This window comes from Arvicola amphibius, chromosome X, assembly GCF_903992535.2.
Source record: "Arvicola amphibius chromosome X, mArvAmp1.2, whole genome shotgun sequence".
NCBI lineage: Eukaryota > Metazoa > Chordata > Mammalia > Rodentia > Cricetidae > Arvicola > Arvicola amphibius.
This window is the reverse complement of record NC_052065.1, coordinates 106,796,092-106,820,268: the sequence shown is the minus strand read 5'-3', so window position 1 is coordinate 106,820,268 and position 24,177 is coordinate 106,796,092. Positions and strand designations below refer to the sequence as shown.

Genomic DNA, 24,177 nt, shown 5'->3' with positions numbered 1-24,177 from the left:
AAGAAAATTTAGAGTTATGATCAAGTCCTGACTGAAGTATCCTGTGAGTTTTGATCATCTCAGGCAGCAGTCTTAAACTTGTTCTGGATGAAGAACTCAGACATCTGGGCCATCTATTCCTGCTGGAGATATCTCAGGTGGTCATCCTTGATCAAATTGGATTTTTCCTAACTCTGAATAAATCCACAGACTCTCATTTTCTGTGGAAACAAAAGCAAAATCTCTTCTCCAAAGTAACATACCTTTTGACTTCAACTGTGAAATCAAGGTATTTTCAAAATACCTATCTTGGATTAATTCACCTGTATTTATAAACAAATATCTTTTAGCAGCTGTTGCTCCTTCCTCAGCATTTAAACAATTTAAAGTGAGCATAATAACATACAGTATCAAGATTCTCTGTGTATTTTCCATCTTTACATGGCTTTATTTTAACCTCTTTTTTAACTTTTGGCTTTTTGAGACAGGTTCTCTGTATATCTTTGTCCTGGAATTTCCTCTGTAAACCAGGCTATCTTTGAACTCAGAGAGATCCGTCTGTCTCTGCCTCCCAGGCCACTCTCTCTCTCCCCCTCTTTTTTTGAGAACTTTAATCTTTAGCCTGTATATATTTTTAACAAACTGAAAACCATTTAGAAGTTTTATTACTCTTTGAATCTCTTTTTACTGTATATCTCTCTTTTTGTGATCACATGGGACTTTAATTTCCTAAGGAATACAGAGTTTTTTGCCAGGAAGCAAGCTGCAACAATGTATCCATAGATCCATAGTCCTGACTGCCTGCTTGAAAGAGTCAGAGTTTTCCTTGGGAGGAAGGCCCAAAAAGCCAGCATGTTAAAACAGCCCAGATTTTTTCTTGGTTCGGCTGAAAACCCAAATGTTTTACTCTAGTCTTTTTTTAAGCTTTCTCAGGCTTTATGTGGATGTAGTTAGCCACGTGGGCGCCATTCTGTAACAAGAAGGGGCATAAGCATGTTTGTTTGTTGGTTTCTGTCCTGCCTGGTACTCCACAGCCAGCAAGCCCCAAAGAAATAATACAGAGATCTTTTTAAGTTATAAAGCTGATTGGCCCATTAGCTCTAACAGCTCACTGGCAACTTTCACATCTTAATTAACCCATTTTTCTGATCTATGTTAGCCATGTGGCTCAGTACCTTTTTCAGTGGTTGCAGATCACATCCTGCTGCTTCGGTGGTCTGGGCAGGAGTGGGAGGAATCAACTTCCTCCTTCCCAGAGTTCTCCTGTTCTCATTACATCATTTATACTTCCTGTCTGGTTTTCCCACCTTTACCTCCTGCCTGGACAATCAGCGTTTTATTTAAAACATGATTGACAGATTACAGACAATTCTCCCGCACTGGTTCTTTGAGAAAATCAACAAGATGACAAACCCCTATCCAAACTAATCAAAAGGCAGAGAGAGAACACACAAATTAACAAGATCAGAAATGAAAAGGGGGACATAACAACAGACACTGACAAAATTCAAAGAATCATTAGGTCTTACTACAAAAGCCTGTGTGCCACAAAATTGGAAAATGTAAAAGAAATGGACATTTTTTAGATAAGTACCATATACCAAAATTAAATCAAAACCAGGTGAACAATTTATATAGACCTATAATTCATGAGGAAATAGAAGCTATTTCCCAACCAAAAAAAAGAAGCTATTTCCCAACCAAAAAAAGAAGCTATTTCCCAACCAAAAAAAAAAGCCCAGGACCAGATGGTTTCAATGCAGAATTCTACCAGAACTTCCAAGAAGAGGTAATACCTGTACTCCTTAAGGTGTTTCACATAATAGAAACATAACAAACATTGCCAATTTTATGAAGTTACAATTGTTATGAAGTTACAGTTACCCAGATACCAAAACCACACAAAGACTCAACCGAGAAAGAGAATTACAGACCAATCTCACTCATGAATATCAACACAAAAATTCTCAATAAAATACTGGCAAGCCGAATCCAACAACACATCAAAAAATTATCCATTATGATCAAGTAGGCTTCATCCCAGAGAAGCAGGGCTGGTTCAACATACGAAAATCTATCAATGTAATCCATCATATAAATAAACTAAAAGAAAAAAACATATGATCATTTCATTAGATGCTGAAAAAGCATTTGACAAAATTCAACACTCCTTTATGATAAAAGTCTTGGAGAGATTAGAGATACAAGGTTCATTCCTAAATATAATAAAAAGCAATATACAGCAAGCCAACAGCTAACATCAAATTAAATGGAGAGAAACTCAAAACCATTCCACTAAAATCAGGAACACAACAAGGCTGTTCACTTTCTCCATACCTCTTCAGCATAGTGCTTAAAGTTCTAGCAATAGCAATAAGACAACATAAGGAGATCAATGGGATCCGAATTGGAAAGGAAGAAGTCAAACTTTCATTATTTGCAGATGATATGATAGTGTACATAAGTGACCTCAAAAAAATCTACCAAAGAACTCCTACAGCTGATAAATACCTTCAGTGATGTGGCAGAATACAAGATCAACTCCCAAAAATCAGTAGCCTTCCTATACACAAAGAATAAAGAAGCAGAGAGGAAAATCAGAGAAACATCACATTTCACGATAGCCACAAATATCATAAAGTATCTTGGGGTAACACTAATCAAGGAAGTGAAAGATCTATTTAACAAGAACTGTAAGTCTTTGAAGAAAGAAATTGAAGAGGATACCAGAAAATGGAAGGATCTCCCTTGTTCTTGGATTGGGAGGATCATTATAGTAAAAATGGCAAGTCTACCAAAGGTAATCTATAGATTCAATTCAATCCCCATCAAAATACCAACAAAATTCTTCACAGACCTTGAGAGAACAATAATCAACTTTATATGAAAAAAAAACCCAGATAGCCAAAACAGTCCTATAGAATAAAGGAACTTCCAGAGGCATTACCATCCCTGATTTCAAACTCTATTACACAGCTACAGTAATGAAAACAGCCTGGTATTTGGCATAAAAACTGAGACATTGACCAATGGAATTGAATCGAAGACCCGGATATTAATCCACAAACCTATGAATGATGTGGGAGAGTCTTCTGTTTGTGTTGATTTCACTGGTTAATAAAGAAACTGCCTTGGCCCATTTGATAGGCCAGCCCTTAGGTGGGTGGAGTAGACAGAACAGAATGCTGGGAAGAAGGGAAGTTAGGCAATCGCAATGCCTCTCCTCTCTGGGACAGATGTTATGGAGCCAGCCACCAGGTCATACATGCTGAATCTTTATTGGTAAGCCACCACCTTGTGGTGCTACACACTTTACTAAATATGGGTTAAAGCAAGATGTGAGAATTAGCTAATAAGAGGCTGAAACTAATGGGCCAAGCAGTGTTTAAAAGAATACAATTTGTGTGTTGTTATTTTGGGGCATAAGCTAGCTGGTGGCCAGGAGCCGGGCGGGATGAAAAGCAGGCCTGCTCACCTCATCACTACATATGAACACCTGATTTTTGACAAAGGAGCTAAAATTATACAATGGAAGAAAGAAAGCATCTTTAATAAATGGTGCTGGCATAACTGGATGTCAACCTGTAGAAGAATGAAAATAGATCCATATCTATCACCATGCACAAAACTCAAGTCCAAATGGATTAAAGATGTCAATATAAATCTGACCATACTGCACATGGGCACAGGAGACCACTTCCTACATATAACCCCAATATCACAGACAATAAAAGCAACAATGAATAAATGGGACCTCCTGAAACTGAGAAGCTCCTGTAAAGCAAAGGACTTTGTCATTAAGACAAAAAGGCAACCTACTGAATGGGAGAAGATCCTCACCAATCCCGCATCAAATGCCTGATCTCCAAAATATAGAAAGACCTCAAGAAACTAGACATTAAAATTCTAAATAACCCAATTAAAAAATGGGGTACTGAACTGAACAGAGAATTCTCAACAAAAGTTCAAATGGCCAAAAGACACTTATGGTCATGCTCAACCTCCTTAGCGATCAGGGAAATGCAAATCAAAACAACTTTGAGATGCCATCTTACACCTGTCAGAATGGCTAAAATAAAAAACACCAATGATAGCCTTTGCTGGAGAGGATGTGGGGTGAGGGGTACTGTCATCCATTGCTGATGGGAATGCAAACTGATGCAACCACTTCGGGAATCAGTGTGGCGGTTTCTCAGGAAATTGGGAATCAACCTACCGGAGGATCCAGCAATACCACTCTTGGGAATATACTCAAGAGAAGCCCAATCATACTACAAAAGCATTTGTTCAACTATGTTCATAGCAGCACTATTTGTAATAGCCAGAACCTGGAAACAACCTAGGTGCTCCTAAATGGAAGAATGGATAAAGAAAATGTGGCACATATACACATTAGAGTACTACTCAGGGGTAAAAAACAATGATATCTTGAATTTTGCATGCAAATGGATGGAAATAGAAAACACTATCCTGAGTGAGATAACCCAGACCCAAAAAGATGAATTTGGTATGTGCTCACTCATTAGTGGATTCTAGCCATAAACAAAGGACATTGAGCCTATAGTTTGCGATCCTAGAGAAGCTAAATAATAAGGTGAACCCAAATAAAAACATATATAGATCCTCCTGGAAATTGGAAGCAAACAAGATTGCAGGGCAAAAGTTGGGAACATGGGGGTGGGGTGTGGGGAAGTGTAGAGGGAGAGAGAAAAGGGAGAAGAGGAGGATTGGGGAGAGCTTGGGGGAGTGGGATGGTTGAGATGGAGGAAGGGCGGATATGGGAGCGGGGAAGAAGATATCTTAATTAAGGGAACCATTTTAGGGTTGGCTCTAGAGGGCTTCCCAGGTGTCCACGGAGATGTCCCCAGCTAGGTTTTGGGCAGGAAAGGGTGCTTGAACTGGCCTTGTCCCATTGTAACACTGATGAATATCTTGAATATCACCATAGAACCTTCTTCCGGCAATGGATGAAGACAGAGACCCATCATCTGAGCACTGGACTGAGCTCCCAAGGTCCAGCTGAAGAGCAGAAGGAGGGAGAAGATGAGCAAGGAAGTCAGTACTTCGAGGGGTTGGTTCACCCACTGAGACAGTGTGACTGATCTAATGGGAGCTCACCAAAGCTAGCTGGACTGGGACTGAACGAGCATGTGATCAAACCGGACTCTCTAAATGTGGCTGACAATGGGGGCTGACTGAGAAGCCATTGATAATGGCACTGGGATTTGTCTCTACTGCATGTACTGGCTTTTTGGGATCCTAGTCTGTTTGGATGCACACCTTCCTAGGCCTGGATGGAGGGGGGAGGGTCTTGGACTTCCCACAGGGCAGGGTACCCTGCCCTCTCTAAGGACTGAAGGGGAGGGGTGTAGTGATGAGCTGTGGCAGGGCATGCTTTTCATCCCGCCTGGCTCCCGGCCACTGGCTAGCTTAACACGCGAAATAACAACACACAAATTGTATTCTTTTAAATACTGCCTGACCCATTAGTTCCAGCCTCTTACTCACATCTTGACTAACCCATATCTAATAATCTATGTAACACCACGAGAAATATTCAGCATGTCTGACCTGGCGGCTGGCTTCATGGCATCTGTCTCCCTGAGGAAAGGCATGGCAGTCTGCCCCAGAGAGGAGAGGTGGGGCAATTGTCTGAGCCATCTACTTCACTTCCTTTTTCCTGTTCTGTCTACTCCACCTATCTAAATCTTGCCCTATCAAAAATCCAAGGCAGTTTGTTTATTAGCCAATGGGAATCCTCCATCAGAGGGGGAGGAAGAGTAGGGGAGAGGGAGGGAAGTGGGAGGAGAGGACAAGGTGGAAATTTTGAATGGTATTATTTATAAAGCAATAAAAAAAAACAAAACAAAAAAAAGAAATGAGGTAGAAAAGCATCTCTATTTTTTCAAAATACCAGCCAATTTTCCAGACCGTTTTATTGGACAATTTGATATTTTCACTACTGGTTTCAAAAGGCTACCTTTACCAAAATCTAAATTATCATATGTAGTTAGTTTATTGTTTTACACTATATTTAATTGAATCATGAGTTTAAAATGACTAACTTACAATTTGTTTTTAAGTACAGAAGAGCTAGACTTCTGTGCATATGTGAGGGTACCTGAGTGTATGCATGTGTGTATGAACCCTGGATGTCAGCGCACAGAGCCACCCACTTTAGTTTTTTGAGACAGGATTTCTCACGGAGAACTGGGATCGACTGATGCAACTACGGTGGTTAACCAGTGTGTCCTGGGATTCTTTTTGCTTCCACCTCCCCAGGACTGATTACAATCATGTGACCCCACATTTGGGTGCTGGGAGTTGAATTCAGGTCTACATGATTGCAAGCAGTTTACTGGCTGAGCTATGACTCTAGACCCTAGTCTTCCTTGTATGAAATTTGATTTCATAAGCTCCCTCAATACATATAATTTAGACAAAACATTAAGATCTTTCTGACTACACAAAAAGTAGTGTGAGGTTTTAAAATGAGAATTTCAGTCACTTTATGAATCAACTTGGGGATAATATCTTTGCAAAATTTAGTCCTTTTATGTTGCTTTGAGTAGCTTTAGTTTCCTTTATACAGATGCTGCACTATTCTTTCCTCATTGAATTTTATTTCACTTTATTTTTATGTTAGTTGGTTTTTCATTAATGTCACAGCTGCCTGAGAAGACACTTGCCTAGGGTCCATTAGAGCAGAAAGGATGAAAGCAGAATGGTTTGTTTGGGTTCATAGTTTTGGAGGAGATTTTGGTTTCATTTGGTTTGGTTTGGTTTGGTTTTTTGAGACAGGGTCTTATATAGTCTGGGCTGGTCTTGAATTCGCCATAGGCCTTGAGCTTCTGATCCTCTCAAGGGCTAGGATTATAGGAGTGCACACTGGCAGTGGAGGTTTCAGTTCATGGTAAATTTGGCTTCACTGTTTCTGTGCCTGTGGCAAGGTTGACAGGCAAGGCTGATAGGCAGAAGCACATGGTAGAAGAAGCTGCATAGCTCATAACAGCTAGAAACTGGAAAAAAGAGGATTAGGGAGAGACAGGGGTACTAATATCCTATTGATAGGCCCACTCTCAACTACTCAATAACCCTTTAAGTGAGTCTTACTGAGTGTTACAATCTTCCAATAGCAGAAAGCTGTGTGATAAGCTTTTAAAACAGAAGTTTTCAGAAACATTTTAGATCTAAAAGTTTATCTCATGGATCTCAAAGTTCTGTGTCAATTTTTGCTCAAATTGTTTCCATGACAAAATATTCAGGGGTATCCTTAACTCCAGTTCCAGAGCAGTGGTGCCCTCTTCTGGCTCGGCGAGCACCAGGCACAAATGTGGTGCACATATATACATAGACAAAACATTCATATGCACAAAGAAAAGATAAATTTGTAAAGAAAAAAATGTTAACATGTTGGAATGTAAAATTCGTGTGACCTAAATCTGTAATCTGGGCCATGTCACTCTTATTTGGCTCCAGAATAAACTATCTCTCATTGCTTTTGAAATGAGTGCTTTTTTTGTTGGTTGGTTGGTTGGTTGGTTGGTTGGTTGGTTGGTTGGTTGGTTTTGTTTTAATTGTTGAAAGGAGGAAGAAAGGCAAAATGTTAACTGTTATTTGTCATATGGGGAAATCAGATTTAATGTGTGTGTGTGTGTGTGTGCTGTGTGTGTGTGTGTGAGTGCATGTGTGTGTTATGAAATTGGCAGAATAGTCTATAGGGAGTCAGGGAAGCAGCAAAAGGTGGGGAGCAGGGACAGGGAAGGGTAATGGAGGTAGCTAATATATGCAAGGTACAAAGCATATAGTAACGAAACACATCTTTTATTATAACTGAAAAGAGTTTCAGTAAGCATAAAGGGAGAAATGCTATTTTACATAACGTGGTCAGGAAAGTCCTTCTTATGACAGGTAAAATTCAAGCAGAAACTTGGAGTTGCACAAATGAGCTAGAAAATATCTTAGTGAAGAGCAGTGAGAGCAAGAGGGGAAGAGGGAAGCCCCAAGGCAGAAGCATATTTGACACATTTGAGAAATAGCCAGCAGCTATCTGGCTGTAGTGTTCCTGATAAGATCAAAGCAGGAACCAGGGAGTCAGTGAAGTAAGGATTTTAATTTTTATTGGGTTCAAAAAGCAACAGGGAGGTTTTAAACAAAGGAACGAAATGTCTGATTTATGGTTTGATATAATTATCATCACTTTTGGGGGTTGGAGTTGTAAACCTTTAATCCTAGAATTTGGGAGGCAGAGGCAAGGAGGTGGATCTCTATGAGATTGAAGCCAGCCTGGTCTACAGAGCAAGTTCAAGGACAGCCAAGGCTACACAGAGAAACCCTCTCTCAAAAAACAAACAAACAAGCAAAAACAAAATAACAACAAAAGATAATGTCATTTTACTGGGTACAGCAACTGTAGTCAGAAGACAGGGATGTGAATAGAATCTGTCTACAGAGATACTTAGCACCCTCAAGGTATTTGCTGTGAGAGCACTATACCAGAATCACACATAGAAGGAGTATGTATTTCTGAGATCGAATTTACTGAATAACAATAAATTCACTAAGGCTGGCAGTTTTGATGACAGCAATTTGCCAGATAATCCTGCCTACCTTGATAATCTGTCTGAGACGGGTTCTTTTATTCTAATCTTGTTTTGTTTTGTTTGTTTTTGTTTTTCAAGACAGGGTTTCTCTGTGAAACAGTCCTGGCTGTCCTGGAACTCACTCTGTAGATGAGGCTGGCCTCAAACTCACAGAGCCTTCCTCTGTATAGTGGCGTTTCATTTGTATTTTAATAAATAAAGCTTGCCTAAAGATCAGAGAGTAAAACAGCCCCCCTGGTCAGCCTTATAGACCAGGCAGTGGTAACACACACCTCTTATCCCAGTGCCCACACTAGTTTGCCATAGAAACCGGGCCGTGTACGCCTTTAATCCAAGTGGTGCACACCTTTCTCAGCACTAGAGAGGATTATAAAATGGGAGGAGACAGCTCTTAGTCTCAGTCTTATTCTGAGATTCCTGGAGGCAGGATTGCCATTTTGGACTGAGGTGGAGGTAAGAGCTAGTGGCTGGCATTTTGCTTTTCTGACCTTCAGGTTAAACCCCAATTTCTGCGTCTGAGTTCTTACTAATAACACTTCATCTCTGCTCCCTAGTGCTGGGATTAAAGGTGTGTACCACCACTGCCTGGCTATTCTAATATTAATTACTAAATAACTGATAAATAAATACGGGGCTGGAGAGATGGCTCAGCAGTTAAGAGCACGTATTTATTGTTCTTCCAGAGGACCAGAGTTCAAATGCTGCCATCCACAACTGGTAGCCCACAACCACCTGCATTTCTAGCTGCAGGTGTGAGGACCTGACTTTGAAAACTCCATTTTAAAGAAGGAGCTTGATCTTAAGCCATATAATGAGCTGGCGGGGGGGGGGGGGGGGGCAATCTCAGCACCAGAAATGTGCTGCAATAGCGGAATTTGAATGGATACCCTGAAAATAGTCAATTAAGGAGCTAGGGAGCAGAGTTATAAAATTTAATGAGGTCCAGATGTCCCTAGAAGGTATCCTGTCCTTGAAGATACCTTGTCAGTCATTTATGGCTCTTTACTGGGGTTTTGTGCCCAAAAACTGACCAATGGTTTGAGAAACTACCTTACCCTATGTCCTCCTTAGCCAATACCAAGACGATGGGACATGAACTCCTCTGACTATGGTGTTTTCCCTTTAAAAGTTCTACCATCCTAGGGCTCCCTGCCACACTTTCAGCACCAACAATGCTGGGGTGCTGGAAAGGTGTTGGTCTAAACTTAAGTTTGCATATTAAAAACCCTCATGTAATTTGCATTGGAAATCTGGCTCTGTGAATTCATTTGGGGACCGGAAACATGGGCATAACACAGGAAATCCAGCTCCTTTGGTGAACACACACACCTACACTCACATCCACATCTTCATGCAACACACATACACAATTTAAGAAATAAAAATAATCTTAAAAGAACAAATAATAAACATTAACTCTCATACTGCAAAGAGCAGATATTTTTCATATAGTCATATATGTGGTTACAGCATGAATACAAGTTAATGAGGCTGTAGCAACATTCTAGAGATTCAGAAGTGGACTGATAAAGAAGGTAATAGAATCCAGAGGGAGCTGCTACTGAGAGCCACAGAAGATTCCGGGCTGAAAACAAGTGTTGCACGGTGGAGTGCACCTGTGGGGTGAGAAAGCAGAGAACAGGTTCAGGTCCTGATTAACAGGGAGGTGGGCAGGCAATTGAGTAGGCCAAGTCACCCAGCACTTGGGGGGGGGGGGCTGAAGCAATACGATTAATGTAAGTCTGAGACCAGCTTGGGCTATGTAGCGAGTTCTAGACCAATTAGGGCTACAAAGGACTGAAACAAAAAACAGAGTTCACAGCTCAAAGGAAATAGATCATTTAGTCTGGAGCCAAATATGAGTGAGCCCAGGCCCAGGAACACGGACTTAATGTTATTCCAAGTATCATGTTCCAATGTAACAATAATTTCATAAAGTTTTATAGTAATAGAACAAAGATATCATAAATCAAGGCACTTTAAATACAATGATAAAAAATCAAATATGCCAGTTATAGTAAAACAGGGCAATTTGTAATAGGCTTCAGATGTTATCTGGTGAAATTTTTAGCCTTTGAGTTACTGGAAGCTAGGAAGTCTATATACTCCAAAAACATTCACCTAATAGTCACAAAAAAGTTAGGTAACATACATAGGGGCAATAAATGGCTATTTAGGGAACTAAGGTAGTCTAAGATAATCTGGGCTCCTGACCTGTAACATTCCTATTCTCAATCAAGCAGCCCTATAGAATATTTAATACATGCATAGCTTTTGTTGTTTATTTTTGAGATTGCATTTTAATTACATTTCTCTCTCCCCTTTCCTCCCTCCAAATCCTCTCCTATATTCCTCTCCACTCTCCTTCAAATTCATGCCCTTTTTGTTCATCAATTGTTATTGCATACATGTGTTTGTATATGCATATATATTCCCAAATATAACCTGTTGAATCTATATAGCATTATTTGTATGCATGTTTTCAGGGCTGACCGTTTGGCATTGGACAACCAGTGGAGTGCTCTTTTCTGGGGAGTACCACTTCTCCCTCTCCCATATTTGCTCACTTGCCTGTAGCTCTTTGTGTGGGGTTGAAGCTACGTGCCCCCTCTCCTCCCAAACAGTCTGACATGTTCATTGTTAGCATTCTAGTTCAGCACGTGTTTGGGCAATCATGCCGGTGAGACCGTGGACGCACCTTCTGATGTTACTAAGACACCATCCCACAGCAAACTCCCTGCTCCTCTGGCTCTTACAATCTTTCTGCCCCCTCTTCAGCAATGTTCCCTGAACGTTAGCTGTGGGAGTTTTGTAGTTACATCCATTAGGACCAGATTCCACTACTCTGCATTTTGATTGACTGTGGTTTTCTGTACAGGGCTCCATTTGTTACAAGCATGAACATTTTTTTTCTGGGAAATTCAGTTCACAACAGTGACACCTTACCTCACAAGAGAAAAGAAAAAAATATGTTACAAGGAAATGACTGTCCACCTATAATTGAATGTCACTGGGATATATTTGAATACCAGTTTCCCATGGTAGCATTTCTTGTCACTCAGTGAACAAAGTTTTAAACACTGTTCTCAAGGCAAAATGAGGCTGATTCCAGGCAGAAGCTCAGATTACAGCAGGAATGAAAAACAAAGAAACTGATTATTTAGAGAAACTATAAAAGTAGGTCTCCTCCCACCAGGGACTATCTCTTGAGGGTTCTTGACCTTGTTGTAGACCAACAGGGAGTGAAAATAACCAAAACTCCTTATATAAATATATAAAACCGTCAAAGAGCTTGCTTTTGAGAAAGGGTCTCACTATGTAGCACTGGCTGCCTGGAACTCACCACAGTGGTCTTGAACTCACAAAGATCTACCTGCTTCTTCCTCCTGAGTGTTGGGATTAAAGTAGTATGCCACTACTCCTTAAGAATGGGTAGCCTAAAAATAAAAAAAAAAAAAGAATGGGTAGCCTAGGCTGTTCTCAACGTTGTGAGCCTCCTGCCTCTCTGACTCTTCAGATTCTATGTGCCGTCACAACTGAAAAAAAAAACTTTTTTTTTTAGATAGGTTCTCATTGTGTAGCTCTGGATGGCCTGGAACTCTCAATGTAGACAAAGCTGGCTTTGAACTTACAGAGATCTGCCTGTATCTGCCTCTTGAATGCTAAGATTAAAGGCTTGTACCACCACAATAACCTCCCAAAAAGTTTTTAAAGGGTGTAATTTAAGGAGTTATAAAAGTGGGAAATAAAAAAAAAATTTAAAAATTAAAAAAATATAAAAAAATAAAATAAAAATAAATAAATAAATAAATAAAGTAGGAAATAAATTTGTTCAGCTCCTAGAAATTAAACCTGAGGCTTCATACAAGCTAAGAAAGCCCCATACACTGATGTACTCAGCCCCTATTCCCTGAATAATTTTAAAACCTTAACCACACAGATTTAGAAGGAAGAAAATAAACACAGAACAGGTGGCACAGAGAGATAGTACATTAAAAAGATCAATTAATGTACACCAAATTATATTAACTGTAATTTTACTAAATGCATCAATTAAAAACAGATTGTTAGACTATGCTCACTCATACATGTGCAGGTGCACACACAGTTGCTTTAGTTAAGAAATGTATGTATTATAAAAATTTATAGAAATATTTAAAACCTGGGATAAAACTGGGCATGTCTGCCTGTAATACCAATGCTTGGAAGCAAGAGAATCAAGAATTCATGATCATTTTTGAGTATATAGTGAATTTCAGACCAGTTTTGGCTACATAATATCCTGCCTTAAAAACAAACACAAAACAAAACGGTGAGGAATAGTATGCCATTTAAACACTCTCTGTGGTGTTTTGAATAGGCATGGTCCCCACAGACTCATGTGATTGAATGACTGGCTCATAAGTAGTGAAACTATTAGGAGGTGTGGCCTTGTTAGAATAGGTGTGGCCTTGTTGGAGGAAGTATGTCACTGTAGGGGACAGGTTTTGAGGTCTCCCATACTCAGACTACTCCCAATGTGACACACAGTTGCTCCTACTTCCTGCAGATCTAGATGTAGGACTCTCAGTTCCAGCACCATATCTGTCTGCATGCCACCATGTCCCACCATGACGATAATGGATGAAACCTCAGAAACTGGAAGCCAGCCCCAATTAAACAGTTTCCTTCAGAAGAGTTGCTATGGTCATGGTGTCTCGTCACACAATAGAAACCCTAAGGCTCTATCCAATATAAACTTTATACACACATCCTAATATCACATAAAATAAATTAGAAAGCATTGCAAGATCTAGCACTTGCTGCCACGCCTGATGACATCAGTTAGATCCTGGGATCCACTTGATATCAGGAAAGAACTGACTCCTGCAAGTGTGTGTGTGTGTGTTGTGTGTGTGTGTGTGTGTTGTGTATAGATAGATAGATAGATAGATAGATAGCTGGATAATAAAGTATTTCTAGAAGGTGGGCTTGATGGTTCATATCTTTATTTTTTTTATTTTTTTGAAGGTTTATTTAACTTTTTATTTTATGTACATTGGTGTGAAGGTGTCAGATACCCTGCAACTGGATCTTTAGACAGTTGTGAGCTGCCATGTGGGTTCTGGGAACTGAACCTGGGTCCTCTGGAAGAGCAGTCAGTGCTCTTATCCACTGAGCCATCTCTCCAGTCCCTGGTTCATGTCTTCAAATCCCACACTTGGGAGGTAGAGGCAGGAAGATATCTGTGAGTTCGAAAACAGCCTGGTCCGCAGTTTGAGTTCTAGGACAGCCAAGGCTACATACATAGTGAGACCTTGTCTCAAAAACAATACAAAACCAACAGCATTGCTAGAGGCATTGCCACAGCACTCACAAGAAGGTACAGCAGCTCCGAACATTTATGTCACGAATAATGTGGATTCACAATGTAGAAAGAAAAGTTTAGCAACAGGAAAAGGTTTCGGAATGCTCAATGACTAAAACGCATCACCAATCTGAGGTGTTTCTGGCACAGTTTGTCGGTGCTGCACAGTGGCACTTCATGGCTGCCTAGATTCTGCACACACGACATGCATACTTTACACTGAGCATGTCACTGGAGCATGGAAAGCTAAAGAAGGCAGCCTGAAACATCTTGGCTCAGATCCAACGCTGCTGTCGGTTATGAATTGCAGTATTTTTTTTAGTGTACATGCACATTTTCCCTGCTCTTAAAGGGATATAGTTTTATTTACAGAAAGCAAATCATTTTAAGTCTTTCTCTACCATTATTCCTCAACATGCCATATTTGAGTTATAGTGTGTTAGAATCTTGGGTTTTTAAGAATGTTCTTTGGCTGGCAAGATGATTCAGTGGGTGAAAGCACTTGCTGTTAAGGCTAGCAACCTGAGCTTGAGCCCCAAGACCCACATATTAGAAAGAGCAAGCCCTCCTCCCAAACGTTGCATCTGACCTCCACCTGTGAATGACTTCCATGTGTGCACAGTGGCACACAATGACTACCACATATATGCACATGAAATAAATAAAATATATCACACGTTAAAAAAGAAAAGTAGAAATAGCTGTTTTAGTTTCTCACTAAAGTTTTATTTTTTAAAAAATTAAGTGCATTTGTCTTGGAATTAGAACCAAATTTCCAACAATTTCTGAAATGGCTCTAAATATACTTCTCCCATTTTATACTACAGATTTATACAAGGAGGCAGTTTCAGCATGAGAATTATAAAATCAAAGTATCAATCAACTATGAAAAATCTTGAAGATGATCTACATTCTGCAATATCAAATATCCAGCCAAGAATTAATTCTTTATGTAAAAATAAACAGGCATCTCATTAGTATGCAAATTTTATTTTGTCTTTAATTAATGGTAAAATTACATGTATACAAAAAAGTATAAATTTAATTATAAGTAAAATAGATTTTTTTTCCTCGTATTTTTGAGCTGGGGTCTCACTCTATCACCCTGGCTGACCTGGAACTCACTGTGTAGACCAGACTGGCCTCAAACTCGCAGAGATCCACCTGCTTCTGCCCCTCAATGCTGAGATTTAAAAACTTGTGTACCACCATGCTTGGCCTACTTTATGATTTGTTATCAACAAATGTTTTCTTGACACAGATCTATTTTATATACCAGCTGTTGTGTAAAATTTTCTCGGGTGAGGAGTCAAACGTGAATAAAGGTGCTGGGGAGAGGGCTCAGGGCTTGGGGTGCAACCGTGAGGACCTGTGTGGACACCGGCACTTTGTAAAAGGCCAGGCACATCTCAAGTGTGCCTGTCACTCCAGTGCTGCAGGGGGCGGTGACAAAAGAATCATTCTAGCCAGTCTAGCCAAAAGGGCTCCAGGTTCCTAGAGAGCTGCTGCTTCAGAAGAACAAGGCAAACAGTGATAGAGGAGAACATGCTAGAGAGTCCTCTGACTTCCAGGAGACCCACGATGTGCGCATAGCTGTCCACACATATGGACATACACCACAAACAGACACATCTCACACATGCACACTGCACATGTACACACAAAATTGACAGAATTTAATTTGTTTATTTTGATTCCTTTTATTTATGTGTATGTGTGTATCCATGTGCATGTGCTCAAAGAGGAGAGAGGCATCCGATTGCCCTGGAGCTGGAGATACAGGCAGTTGTGAGCTGTCCGATGTGGGTGCTAGGAATTGAACTTGGATCTTCTGGAAGCACAGTACATTCTTAACTGATGAGCCACCTCTCTAGCTACTTAAAACATTTTTAGAAGAATGAACAAAGCTTTAAAATCCTTGGTTTAGATAATATGTCATTAGACACAGCATCGAAACAACCAGTGAGCCCGTTATAGGAACACATACCTGTAATCTCAGCACTCAGGAGGTAGAGGCAGAAGGATCAAGAGTTCAAGGTCAATATCACTTACATAGCTTAAACTCAGCCTGTGCTATGTGAGACTCTAACTCAAAAAAGGACTGGGAAGATGTCTTAGTTGGCAAAGTACTTACTATGCAGGCATGAGGACCTAAGTTTAGACCCCTAGGGCCCACAGGGCACTAGAAGTCGTGGTATATAATCTGTATTCCTAACATTGGAAAGGCCAGCAATTCTTGACAAGCCAGTGAGCTCCAGGTTCAGTGGGAGACCCTGTCTCAAAAAATAGGATGGAGCATGCTAAAAACACTCAACACAATGAAAGAAAGGAAAAGAGGGCTAGTGAGATGACACTGTTGGTAAAGGCCCTTGCAGTCAGTTCTTACAGCCTGACTTCAACCCGCAGAGTCCACACTGTGAAAAAAGAGAACCTACTCTGGCAAGTTGCCATCTGATCCCCACCCCCCCACACACACACACACAATGAATGGAACATTTTTTAATATTTATTTATTTATTATGTATACAGTGTTCTGCCTGCAGGCCAGAAGAGGACACCAGACCCCATTACAGATGGTTGTGAGCCACCATGTGGTTGCTAGGAATTGAATTCAGGACCTTTGGAAGAGCACTCAATGCTCTTAACCTCTGAGCCATCTCTCCAGCCCAATGGAACATTTTTTTAAGTGAGAAGATAGCTGTGTATGGTGGTGCACATCTATAATCACAACACTCAGGAGACTGAAGACAGTTTGTTAGAGGCCAGTCTGTGCTACATTTCAGACCAGACTGGACTATATATAACAAAACTCCACCTCTAAGAGGTAAGCAAAAGAGGCAATTAAAAGAAAGCCAACAGAATGAGAAAGTATTTGTAAATATTATATGACATTATATTTATGCATAAAGAATATTGGAGATAAGCTGGACAAGGAGGCACAATCCTATAATCCCAGAACTCAAGAGGATTACTGAAAGTTCAAGACCAGTCTGGTATAGTAAGACACTGTGTCAGAAGACCAAAATAAATAAATATAAAACAATAAAAATTATACAAATGCTTTAATCCCAGCACTTGGGAGGCAGAGGCAGATAGATCTCTGTGAATCTGAGGTCAGCCTGGGCTACATAGTAAGACCCTGTCTCAAAAACAGAGAGTACAAGTAGTCAATAAGGCTTGAAAAGATGTTCAACAGAAGTAATCATTAAGGAAATACAAATGAAAATGATAATGGTATAAGACCAGGATGGCTACAATTTAAAAAATAACAAATGTTGAAAATGTGACATTTGAGTACTGTCAGACCTTGCTGGTAGGATAAAATGGCACAACTATTTTTGTTTTGTATTGTTTTTTAGACATGGTCTCATGTATTCCAGGTTGGCTTCAAACTCACTATTTAGCCAAGTATGACCTTAAGTTCCTTATCCTCCTGCCTACCCACCCCCAAGTGCTGATATTGTAGGCATGCATCAGCACACATAATTTATGTGGTAGTGGGGAACGGCAGGGTCCTCATGCATGCTACACAAGCATTTTACCAACTGAGCCACACCCCTGTGTTGTAGGAGGCTGCTTGTTTGTTTTCGGCTGCTCAGCCTCAAAATAGCCACACAGAAACTGTAGTAACTGCTTGGCCAATTACTGTAGCATATTTCTGGCAAGCTCTTACATGTTAAATTAACCCATTTCTACTATTTTATATTTTACCACGAGGTTCATGGTCTACTGGCAAGGTTCCAACTAGCAGCTCACAACTTTCCCCTCTGGAAGCTACATGGTGTCTCCCCACTTCACCTTCTTTCTCCCAGAATTCAGTTTAGTTTTCCCCACCTAGCTCTGTTCTGCCCTGCTATAGGTCTAGATTCTTTATTCATTAACCAATAAAAGCAAGACGAAGACAAAAGGACTTCCCTTTTTGTTTAAACAGAAAAAGGAAAATGGTGTAGAAGTCTTCCTGTATATGTGTTGCTTTTATTGGTTAATGAATAAAGAAACTGCCTTGGCCTGTGATTGGGTAGAGTAGAGCTAGGCAGGGAAAACTAAACTGAATGCTGGAAGAAAGAAGGCAGAGTCAGAGAGAAGCCATGGAGCCCCACCAAACACAGACAGCAAGACAGAATCTTGCAGGTAAGCCACAGCCAAGTGGCAATATAAAGACTAATAAAAATGGGTTAAACTAAGATGTAAGAGTTAGCCAAAAATATGCTTAAGCTATTGGTCAAACAGTGTTGCAAATAATATAGTTTCTGAGTGATTATTTCAGTGCTGAACAGCCGGAAACAAACAAGTGGCCTCCTACAACATCCCTGGTCTCTCATACAAGCACTCTGAAATATCATTTAGCTATTCTTCAAAATACCAAACATACAAGCTCTTCTATGTCCTACTACTCCAACCTCTGGGTATATACCCAACATAAATGAAACATATGTTTGTACAAAAAACTTGTGCACAAATCTTCATAATGGCATTATTCATAATAGGCAGAGTACAGTAGTACAGTTCATATGTATGAAGTTCAATTCCCTACACCAATAAAACAATTCCAGATAATAGCCAAATATTGGGAATGGGCCATCATGTGTATGAGTGAGGAAAATATGGGATATTTATTTTTTTTAAAACGTTTATTTTTAAATTTAAAAGTTGTTTCTTCATTTTACATACCAACCACAGTTTCCCCCTCTCTTTCACCCCTCCTCCCACTCCCCCTCACCTTCCCCTCCCAACACTCCATCCACTCCTCAGAAAGGGTACGGCCTCCCATGGGGAGTCTACAAAGTCTGCTATGTCATTTGAGGCAGGATCAAGCCCCTCCCCACTGCATCAAAGCTGAGCAATGTATCCCTCCAAAGGGAACAGGCTCCAAAGAGCCAGTTCATGCACTAGGGATAAATCCTGGTCCCACTGCCAGAGGCCCCACAGTCTGCTCAGGCCACAGAACTGTCACCCACAAAAATATGGGATATTTATACAATGGAAGATTATACACTTATAAGAAGAATAAACTACTGAGGATACATGCTACTTAGGGCACAGATAAACACTGAAGAAATTGTATCCAGAAAACAGTTACACAACAGCGCATATATTATTCCATTTCTTTGAACTGTCATTCAGGAAATGTAAGAAAGAGAAGGGAGCTCTGCAGAGGACGATCAGAAGCAAAACATACCCTCACCTACAGCTTGCACTTGAAAGGAAAAAGGCCACCCTAACCAAGTGAATACTCAGAACATGGGTCGGGCCTAGTGCATGAGAGCACTCAATAAGAACTAGGAATCTTATCAAGGCAGGAAGATAGAAACATGGTTGCTGGTAGACTAGCACCACAGCCATCAATCCCATGGCCCTTCTCCCAGAGCTAGGGTTAGTGAACAAAACTGTACCTTGTACCAACAGAAGAGGGTGCTCTTGAGCTAATCAACCAAATAAGGCATCCAAATTTTGGCCCCATAATTCCAGGAAACTTGGGGACATGTTATTGTGATGAGAAGAAGAACCCACAGCATCTGTATGAGGGTACAATAAGAGAACAGAAAATCAAGAGTCAAACTTTTCATTACCTTGTTGTTTTTAACTTTGGGGGACAGGGACTCTCAACTCACAAGTGGATGTCAGAGGACACTTGCCGAAGTCAGTTCTTTCCTCCTACTGTGTAGGACCCAGGGGTCATATCCAGGCTTTCAGACTTAGCAGCAAGCTCCAATACCCACCGGGCCATGCCCTTGGCCCTAATTTTATATTTCTTTTCCCTTTTATTTCTTTATTTCTTGCTTGCTTCCTTTTGTTTTTGAGGCAGGGTCTCATGATGGCCTTGAACTTGATATATAGCCAAGGACTTCCTTGAACACCTGATTCTCCCGCCTCCACCTCTTGAGTGCTGGTACCAGACGTTTGTGACAGTACACTCCACTGAGTCAAAACTTTTTTTAAAGGTGTACATATTTTTACTTTCTCTGCCTGAGCACTATGCCTTCCTGTCTGTCTGTGCACCATGTGCGTGTCTGGAGGCCAGGGAAGCCAGAAGACAGCATCTCATTCTCTAGACCTGGAGTTCCAGATGGTTGTGAGCTGCCAGGTGGGTCCAGGGAATTAAACCCAGGTTTTCTAGAAGAGAAACAATACTCTTAACTACCGGGACATCTCTCCAGACGTTTTTATAGGCTTCTCTTTATTTATTTAGTGCCTGTAGGATGTGCTGGGAATTGATGTCAAGGCCTTACACATGCTAGACAAGTAGGGGCTCTACCCTACCACTGGGCCCCAGCCTCTTAGAGTCCAACCTTTCTCTAGTGGATGTAAATAATCATCCTGTGATCAAAAGAACCACAAAGCAGAGGAGAAGACAAATTAATATCATTAAACAATCAACAGAAATATAAAACAACCAAACGTGGGAAATTGGGGCTGATCAGATGGTTTAGTGGTTAAGAGTACTTGTTCTTACAGAGGACCCAGGTTTGATTCCTACCATCCATATGGTGGCTTACAACTGCCTGTAACTCCAGTTCAGGATATCCAATACCCTCTTTGGGTCTCCACAGGTACCAGGCACGCACAAACATGCACGCAAAAACACCCATACAAATAAAATAAAAATAAATGCCTTCTAAACAAACCATGAGAAATGGAAAAATCCAAGATAGAAATAGGAAAATATGAAATGAATGCTGACTGAACTCAAGAAAGACAATGAAGGGAAAGGCCAAAATCATCTCAGATGAGAATACTAAATTAAAGGTACTCAAGCCTTCTTAGTCCGTGGCAGGAGCATGAGGAAGTCAAGGTCATTCTCAGCTACACATCAAATTGAAGGCCAGTAGGGGCCACATGAGACTCGAAGTAAATAGATAAATAAAAATAAGAAATTAAGACTAAACTGAGCAGTGGTGGAGCAAACCTTTAATCCCAGCACTTGGGAGAGAGGCAGGCGGATCTCTGAGTTTGAGGTCATTTGAGGTCAGGCTGGCCTTCAGAGCGAGTTTCAGCATAGCCAGAGCCACACAGAGAAATTCTCTCAAAAAACAAACAAGCAAACAAACAAACAAACAAAAAAAGAAGTTAAGACTAGAGGCCTGTGACTGTAATCCCAGCTGCTTGGGGAGACCACGGCAGGGGGCACACGTGTTTGCAAGAGTCATGCATGTTTACAGCCCAACTTCAGCAATTTAGTGATACTCTGTCAAAATGAACTGAGCTGGGAGATAGTGGAGCTAGCATACAGAAGAGCCTGGGTTCAATCCTCAGGATTGCAAAAACAAACAAACAGGTAAAAGACAGAAAGAATGACAATGAAGAGAAGTTAAGAAAAAACAAATTATGGCACAGAAGTCATGTTTAAATTTATCACAGTTGAAGCAGAACGCTCAGTAACAAAATAACATCTAAATGTACATACTAAAAGATCCTGCCATGTACTCAGGAACATTTGTAACTGAGGGAAAACCTCGATAAACCTGCCAGCTTCCCTTGCTTTCAGTTGAGTTTAAAATTCTTAATTTTTGGAGGTCATGCAGCTGGGCAATATATTATTAGTTTCCCATTAGCCTTGCTGTCAACACCACTTCTGCTGTGCGGGTAATGAGAATAGCGGTTGCCTAGGTTACTTTTCAGGAACATGGAGTCCACTTTTGATGAAAGCACTGAGCCCGGCAGATGTCCAATGAGTGACTAACTCAGTAGAAAAGCTTGGCCTCTCTGCATTTCAATTGCACGTCTCCTTGACTGCCTTGGCTTTTAGGTCAGACTGTATCTTCTCAATATTTCATGTAGAATAGATGAGACATATTAAAAAAACGGTTTGTTCAGAACTGCACAAGGTTGATTTGACCTCAAGTTACTGAATCTCTCCTCCTTCAAGGATGAGCACAGCAAGATAAGAATGATTAAAACAACATCCTGGTCCAGATTGTTGGAACAGACCTTGGAGATATCCAGGCATCAAATCTTTCCTGCCCATTGCCCCCAGTTCCTCCCTTTGGCAACCTGAGCTCTCTAACATGATTTATGTTGCATTCATTTGTTTGTTTTGTTTGGTTTGGTTGGTTTGGTTTTTTCAAGACAGAGTTTCTCTGTGTGTAGTCAGACTTTCTTTGGGTTGCCAGCTCCCAGATAACGACACAGAGACTTCTGATTAATTATGAAAGCTTGGCCTTCACTTAGGCTAGTTTCCAAGTAACTCTTATAACGTAAATTAACCGATTTATACAAATCTATGTTCTGCTATGAAGCTTGTTACCTCTCCTCCAAAATGTACGTCTGACTTCCTATGTGTCTCACTGGCAATTCCCACCTGTCTTCTTACCAGAGTTTCTACCTCTGCTCAGAAGTTCTGCCTATCCCCTCCTGCCTAGCTATTGGCCATTCAGCTTTTATTAAACCAATCAGGTGCCTTAGGTAGATGAGGCAGAACACAGACATATCTTCACACAGTGTGAACAAATATCCTGCAACATCTGTGTAGTCCTGCCTGTACTGGAACTCACTCTGTAGACCTGACTGACCTCGAACTCACAGAGATACCCCTGCCTGCCTTCTAAGTGCTGGTACAAAAGGCATGGCCCACTATGCCTGGTACCCTTCAAGTTCTTTGTTTCCTAGTTTTCCACATAAATCTTTTTCTTTGCCCCAACCACTGATCCTTGATTGGCCTTTTCTAGAAGAAAATAACAAACTTGTGTTGGTAACTCATTGACAGTTGACTCTGGAACAAAGCTAAAGCAAACAGATGTTGATGATAAAAGATCCAAATATAGTCAGTCAGCCAGGCACAATTAGGCAGGCCTGAAATCCCAGAATTCAGGAGGCTGAATTCTGAATATCACAGAAATATCACAAGTTACTGGTCAGCCTGGGTAACCCAATGAGACTCTACCTCCTAAAGAAAAATAAAATAACTGTATGCCAAAATATAATAAGGACCTATTAGAAAGGAAAAATAGAAGGGACCAATATACTTGAAAGAAAGGTGTGGGGTGAATCAATTGAAAAGAAAGTCAAGTAAAAAAAAAGTGTAAGTGAAGGCCAATAAGATAGCTCGGAGGGGTATAAGTGTCTGCACCAAGTCTGACGACCTGAGTTCAATCCCCAGAATTCACATGATGGAAGGAGAAAACTGACTCCTGCAAGTTGTTCTCTGACCTACACACACACACACACACACACACACACACACACACACACACACTGGCACGCGCACACACATGTGCACACACAATAAAATTTTAAAAAATTAAAAACAAGTACAGTAAAAATTAACCAAAATTTCTGTTTTATACATTCAAGACCTGTGGAAATTTTGTATTTAATAGATCTTTCTGAAGATTCTACTAGACAATTTTTATCTAAGAGATGACAGGCAGCCTGGCCAAGAACTAGACAGACTTCAATAGGTTTCATTATAAATCTACCACATTCTTCAACTCTTAACCACGCACAAAAAAATAATAAAGTGGTTAGGAGTTTCAGAATATAGAAACTGGGCCTAGGTGGCACAGGCCTAAAACCCTAGCTACTTAAGAGGCTGAGGGAGGAGGATCCCAAGTTCAAGGCCAGTGGGTGACTGACTCCGTTCACAGCCAGTGTGAATGCAATAGTATGATTAAGCCTCAAAATAAAAAGGTAAAAAAAAGGACTGGGGACACAGTTCAGGATGTAATTCTTGCCTAACATGAATAGGACCTTAGGTTCCAGGGTGGAGTGGTAGCTCACTTGACAGAAAGCTTGCCTAGCATGTACTGAGCCCAGCATTCAGTTCCCAGTACCGCATAATCTAGGCATAGTGGTGCATCCGTGTAATCCCTGCATTCAGAAGGTGGAGACACGAGAATCAGAATTACTGCTGCTGCTGTTGTTGCTGCTGCTGCTACTACTACTACTACATCAAGTTTGTACTACTACTACTACTACTACTACTACTACTACTACTACTACTACTACTACATCAAGTTTGAGGCCAGCCTGAAACACCAAAAGCTTGTAGAATGGAAAGAACATAGACACTATATACACCTGAAAATGGGAGCAAAGCAAAAACAGAATAATCTCAATGACTGATGCAAGGCCAAGTTTGGAGTCAAAGGATGTTATCACAGCAAAGCACAGTACTAGAGATACAGTGTATATACGGGGCCTGGATTTGATCTCTCCAACTACAAAAAGCGCCCCCAAAACCAACAGTAGGACCCTAGGAAAAGAAAGTATGGAGTGAGCACTAAACCCCTTACCTATTCCTTAAGGATT

At 40.6% G+C, this 24,177-nt stretch overlaps 1 long non-coding RNA gene across 1 annotated transcript in view; it reads right to left on the bottom strand.

Annotated features, from left to right (window-relative positions):
• The window catches only part of LOC119804619, a 110,719-nt gene that overhangs the window by 63,075 nt on the left and 23,467 nt on the right, over positions 1-24,177 (bottom strand). The window contains exon 2 of the long non-coding RNA XR_005283830.1: positions 19,323-19,445. This is a non-coding gene — a long non-coding RNA (uncharacterized LOC119804619). The remainder of the gene's footprint in view (positions 1-19,322; positions 19,446-24,177) is intronic.